The following is a 6,000-nucleotide window of genomic DNA, read 5'->3' as shown; positions in this document are numbered from 1 at the left end:
AGCAGGGTAGCGCCGTCAGTGCACCTCACGTGGTGCACTGTAGACATCACTAAAGGGCATTTGCAGCGTCCCTTCGGCTCTTGGCTGCATCCACGTTTTAGCCTTTTTACTTTACCTTCATTCCCAGTTCCTTTTCGACTGTCCAACACCGTTAAGGCCCTGTCCTCACTGTTCCCATAACCCGCTCCACTATACTGACCGACCGAGTATGGAGCCAGAATGATGCTATTGTCTGGTAACACTGCTTCAGAAGCGAGAGAAAATATAAACAGCTGTAAGTGGCCGACGGGCATGCCCGCTAGTGTAGACAGGTCATAACTGTTACTTGTTAGTGCAACTGTAGGGTTTCATACCAAGTTCCGAGCGGCCAATGAAGAATTAGAGGAATTTATTTCTGGTGATAGAAATTCATTTCTCGTCATAATGTGGTTCGGATTCCACAATAAGCTGTAGCTCCCGTTGCTAGGTAACCAGTTGGTTCTTAGCCACGTAAAATAAATCCAATCCTTCGGGCCAGCCCTCTCTAGGAGAGCTGTTCATCAGCTCAGTGGTCTGGTTAAACTAAGATATACTTAACTTCATACCAAGTTAACCCTTTTCTGTTTTGCTGTTCAACCACTCCAACTCCCTCTTTTTATTGCCTTAAACGCTGAATGGCCTAAAGTGTCCACCAGTGCATTTGGCTAAACTTCATAAATCAATCAAAATTAAAAGCTTTCCTTTTTGTTATTTTACAACAGTAAAATTGCATAGTAGTCTCTGTCACAGCCCAAGAAAGATAAGGTGGACTATATTCATAGGGTACACTTGATTTCTAAAATGGTTAGTTATAAAAGCTAACATTCAAAATACCTGTGGCTTAAGGTCATAGGTATGGGAAGTGTTCGCATTTGTTACTAGAGAATAACTGATTAGTTACAACATATTCTGGAGGGATATCTGATATGTCTTGCAAGACGTCCAATCGGAAATCTGTCAAAAAATAATTCAAAGTAAATTTTCTTAGAGCAACTTGCATTGCAATTAAATTTTGAATTAATATATACAGTAGCTGTGGTAAAATGACATTCAGTTTTATTAAGATGTCCTTGATAAAAGACTGCAGATGTTCAATACTGGTCTGAAAAGACCCTGACTCATCTGTGCCCATTTTAGTGAAAGGGGCCTAGGTATAGGATGCTTGGGGCCTGGCTGTAACGAATTCCCTTTTATCTCAGTGCTTTGTAAGCCACAGGATCACCTCATCATGACATGAAATCATTAACTTCTGCCTTATCTTTCCAGGAAATCGTTTGCAGCGTGCAAGCGTAAATGGGACAAGTTTGAAGAGAATCAAGTCTCACAATACCACAGTTTTCTGACGTATAAGAAGAGTGTTTACTGAAGATACGACTACTTTTTTATGTATCAAATAGTCTTAGGGGCTGGAATGAAGCAGAAAAAATAGCCCTGTAACCGTAAATGTTGGAAATTATTGTCACCCTAAGAGATTATAATCTTCCCGATGTTGACTATTGACACTATGACAGTGTTAAGTTTACAGTCCTGCACAAGTGTTAGTTTTTCAAGGTCACAGCAGTGCCTGTTGACCCAAAGTCGAGTAGAGTTCAGCTTTGCTTCTTGTAATTTCTAAATAGGAACTATGGGAGTATTTATTGTATGAGGTAGTTCACCGTGATTCAGGACATATATTTTATAACTGAAACCTGCTACTGGTTTCATATTTCAGGATAAATATTTCCATTTTTATTTCTTCTCAGTTGAATGTTAATGTCAGGTAGCTCAGTAATATTCAGGATGAATAGACTTATTTCATGCCTGAAGCTCATATCAGCTTAACCTTAAGCAATAAGCATTGACCTAGAGTTTTTGTAAGTTATCTCAATAAGTTTCAAATCTGTATTCAACTTGCTAGGACTTCATATCACTTGAAGATCAGTTGTCAGTTAGTCCAGAACATTTCAGGATACTCAGTTGATTTTCCATTTGAATTTTTCTCTCGGCTAATAAGTAGCTCAGCGTTTCTTGATATACATTAATAATGTTCTAATAAGTTAAACTACAGCTGTGTGGCACCTCAGTATATTTCAGGACCCATAGTCTTTGCTACTTAAGATTCATAAGTTTATTATGTCAAGAACCTCAGTACATTTTCAGGATAGTTTTTGTTTATTTCAAGTTCTTGCCAGTTTGAAATGACTCTCCGTTCAATCATTTTGAGGAGACAGTTTTTTAAAATAAATTCCGTATACGTTTAATATCAGCTATCAAGTAGTTCTACACGTTGCAGGACAGTACATACTTCGTTTTAACTGGAATCTAGTGTCAGTCTGATATCAGTCAAAAGTAGCTCGTAAAGTATTAGCTATCTGGCAAATTTCAGGATACGTCCTTTTTTTTACGTAAGATTAATAGCACTTTAAAAATTAGCCATCAAAAAGCTCAGTTTGTTAAAGGATGCGTAGCTTTTTTGTTTATCCAAATATCTTATTTAAATATTTCATTAGTTTAATAGTTATGTTTTAACATACAAGTTTCACATGAATTTCTTAGTGTTAACACCAGCTATCAATTGCTTAGTACATTTCAGGTACAATTATCATTAGTCTACCATCATCTATCAAGGAGTTAAGGATGTTTCAGGCTACTTGATATTAGTCATAAATTTCTTATCAGTGTAATATTTGTTATTAGGGTGGCATGGCTACATTTTAGCTGTTTCATGTAGAGAAGATGCATATGTTGAAGGACAGTTTTTTCATCAATTTATTTTTGATTGGTAGTCACCAGTAGGTCATGATTCAGTACACACTTGCCTGGTTTTTAAAGGTCACGTGAGATTAATAGATTAGTAGATTGTGCTTCTCATTTTCAGCCTTTTCCATTAAGTTTAAAATTTACCAGTAGCAAAAATTCATTAGCTAGCTTGAATGGATATTGTTGATTTTAAACAATTATTTCGCTGTGGTTGGTATAGTTAGTTGTGTGGAGTCAATCCAGTGAGGAATGCATTAACCTTTATAGAATAGGTAATATTCTCTGTTAAGTTCAAATGATTTCTGTTGTTTTTCCTTAATGAATCTTGTAGATATTCTAAAACTAGTTTCTTTCATTGTAGGGACTTGGAGTTAAGCTTCTTATTTCCTCCTCGTAGCTTTAATCGATAGTTTGTTTAATTGTTGATTTATGTCAGAGTTCCTTTGGAATTCAATTTATAATAGTTTTGAGGTCCTGCGTTACTGTCGCGTTACGTAAACATTGGTAATTTTACTTAAACATTTAGGTCACTGGAAGGCTTTGCTTAAATAATACAGGAGAGAGATCTCGGTCCGAAGCATTGACCCCTTTGCACTATTAAGACAGGTGATGTTTCAGAATTTAGTGTATTAGTTTTATCTCAAACTTTATGGCACAGAGAACTTGCCATTCTTTTTAAGCTGTTCAACGATACTCTGTGAATGTTTTACAAAATTTGCCTTGAAAATAATGCTTCTTGCTTAAGGTTAAACACTTGTTGATTATAAAAGTTAATGCTGTAAATATTGGAGAGTATCTTATCAAGAGCATTATCATCATAATGGCATCTCTGCATATTTCAAGGCACTGGCGGCATGTGAAGGTTCCAAACTGAAAGTGTTACTTTGAGGGTAGTTTAGTATTGTTGTCAAATGTATTGTAGGTAAATTCAAATTTAAAGCATTACTCTAAAGGGAATTTGACAATAATAACAATGGTATTTTGGGTATATGATTCTGCCGAATTGCATGTATTACTTAGATATAATTGGGATTATTTGAATATGGTACTCTTAAGTAAATGAATCTATAAGTAAACTCAAATTCAAAGCGTTTCTTTAAATGAGATTAGCTATTGTTAACAATGGTATCTAAGGTATATGAAGAAGTAAACTCAAATCTGGGAAGACTGAAATCATCTTGAGAACTAGTCAATAATAATTTTGCACTTGAGCACCAAATATTTTCTAGACTTTTACCCTGAAAGGGAAAATCACTTCAAATGGACTTCTCAGGAATTAGGATAGTAGTTGTTTGTTTAACTGATATCATTAGTTAGGGATTAGGGTTAAAAGCTCACTTTCCCAGAATGAATCAAAATGAAGTGTAAACAAGCAGCCATGTGAAGTGCAGGAGGTCATTTCAAGCACCAAGGAAATTTCAGAAGAGTTAACAAAGGGGAATCTTGGCAGAAGAGATCTGTCTCAGCTTAAGAACCAAATCAGTTTGGACAATGTAGTTATTAGGCAACGGCATGTCTTGGATGCTTGTGGCTTTCATTGATGTAAATTCTTCGAGAAATTCACGTTTACTATTTCTGAGGTATAGGATTCCTAAATTTTGGAATTCCCAATGCAACGGTGTCTTGACATATGGAGAGTTTTAGGTTAAGGTTATTTTTTTTAACATTTTCATACAATTCCAATTATTGTTTAAGTTATTTGATAAGTGTTTCGTGAATTCTCATTGAATTTTAAGTTATGTGATCAGTTAACTGTTATTGTTAAAGATTTGACTTTAAAATTCGAATAATGGGAAAATTACTGTAATACCAAATTGTATTGATTTAATTGTAGAAGGGCTTCTGTATTTCAGCTTTTTGATCAGTTCTCATCAAGTCGTAGCCTTAAAGGTAATTATTACCTTTGTTATTTCTCAGCACAACCAAAATTCAAGAGAATTATATCAATATCCAGTGTCTCCTTGTTTATGGTGCACCATGTGGACATTGCAGTCTAGGTTAGATAATTTTTGAATTTGGGGACTCATAGCTGTACAGTTTTTTCCCCAGTGGCCAACGTTTGCAGAAATCTGAATTGCCAAGATTTTTTGCAATGTTATTAGTTATATAAACCAGATATTTTTCTAAAGTTATATCAGTAACTAAGACATTGTTCTTCCTTCCATTCTGACCAGACTCCCCTTTCTGTCAACTTGAAGTCTCAGACCACACACTCAAGGGCATTTCTGCTGTGTCCTATTAAAGCTACTACATAGACACTTTGGAAATTTAGAGCATAATCTGAAATCTATAGAATTGTAAACCTTTTGCATTGTGAAAGCAATTATGACAACCTGAACACGTTCCATGCTATAATAAAGCCCACACGTTTTGTTGATGAAGCACTGCACACTGCTTCAAAGAGTCAGTCTCTCTCTCTCTCTCTCTCTCTCTCTCTCTCTCTCTGTTTTGTGCTTTGAATAAGTCTCTACATGGTTTTCTAAAGAATAGATGCATAGTTTTTCTGAGCTGCCTCGTATGCCTTACATGTTTTAGAGCATCATTCTCTACTGAAGGATTCTTTGGACATTTGCCATGCATTTCTGAAACCCCCATACACACACGCACACACACACGCACACACACACTAAGGTGGTTTTGCTATCACTTACAAACATAGGGAATAAGTTCCTTGCTCTTACCATTTTCACACTTGAATTCCTGCTCTAAACATACACTTTAAACACTTAATGGAGTTCACTTATACCATGATAATAGATATTCGGACCTTAGATTGGTAGGGTATGAAACTCAAGTATATTTTTGGATGCAAAGAGATTTGATTTTGTCACTTTATTTTTACAAAAATTCTCAAGTTTTTAGTCTTAAATTTAAAGTAATTTGTGTTTCAAAATGTGATGCAGTTAGGAGTTTGATCTCATCTTAATTTTTTGAGGAGAGAGGGTTTTGTTTTTTTTTAGTAGCGAATACAAAATGAGAACTAGAGCAGTGTCTGTAAAGAATAAACATTATTTTGTAAAACTGAGCATTTTGAAACAAAGCTGTGTATTGTTGTTCATTATCAAGAGACATAAGCTGAAACACAGAAGTCCTCATATATATATATATATATATATGCACTGTGTAAACAGGTAACCAGAAAGACTTACAATAAAGGACTCCTTGAGGTCAGCATTGCAGTGCCTCGGAGGAGGGAATGCCCCCAGCAGGAGGTATACAGCCAGTCGGTTGCCACCTTTGAAG

General features: G+C 35.6%; 1 long non-coding RNA gene across 1 annotated transcript in view; it reads left to right on the top strand.

The window, feature by feature from the left end:
• The window catches only part of LOC136855355 (uncharacterized), a 10,114-nt gene extending 5,215 nt beyond the window's left edge, over positions 1–4,899 (top strand). Inside the window, exon 3 of the long non-coding RNA XR_010857992.1 lies at positions 1,285–4,899. This is a non-coding gene — a long non-coding RNA (uncharacterized lncRNA). The remainder of the gene's footprint in view (positions 1–1,284) is intronic.
• The last annotated feature ends 1,101 nt before the right edge of the window (positions 4,900–6,000 follow it).

Source organism: Macrobrachium rosenbergii, chromosome 31 (genome assembly GCF_040412425.1).
Source record: "Macrobrachium rosenbergii isolate ZJJX-2024 chromosome 31, ASM4041242v1, whole genome shotgun sequence".
In the NCBI taxonomy this organism is placed as follows: domain Eukaryota; kingdom Metazoa; phylum Arthropoda; class Malacostraca; order Decapoda; family Palaemonidae; genus Macrobrachium; species Macrobrachium rosenbergii.
The sequence above is the reverse complement of the archived record's forward strand: the minus strand, read 5'-3'. Positions and strand labels throughout refer to the sequence as shown.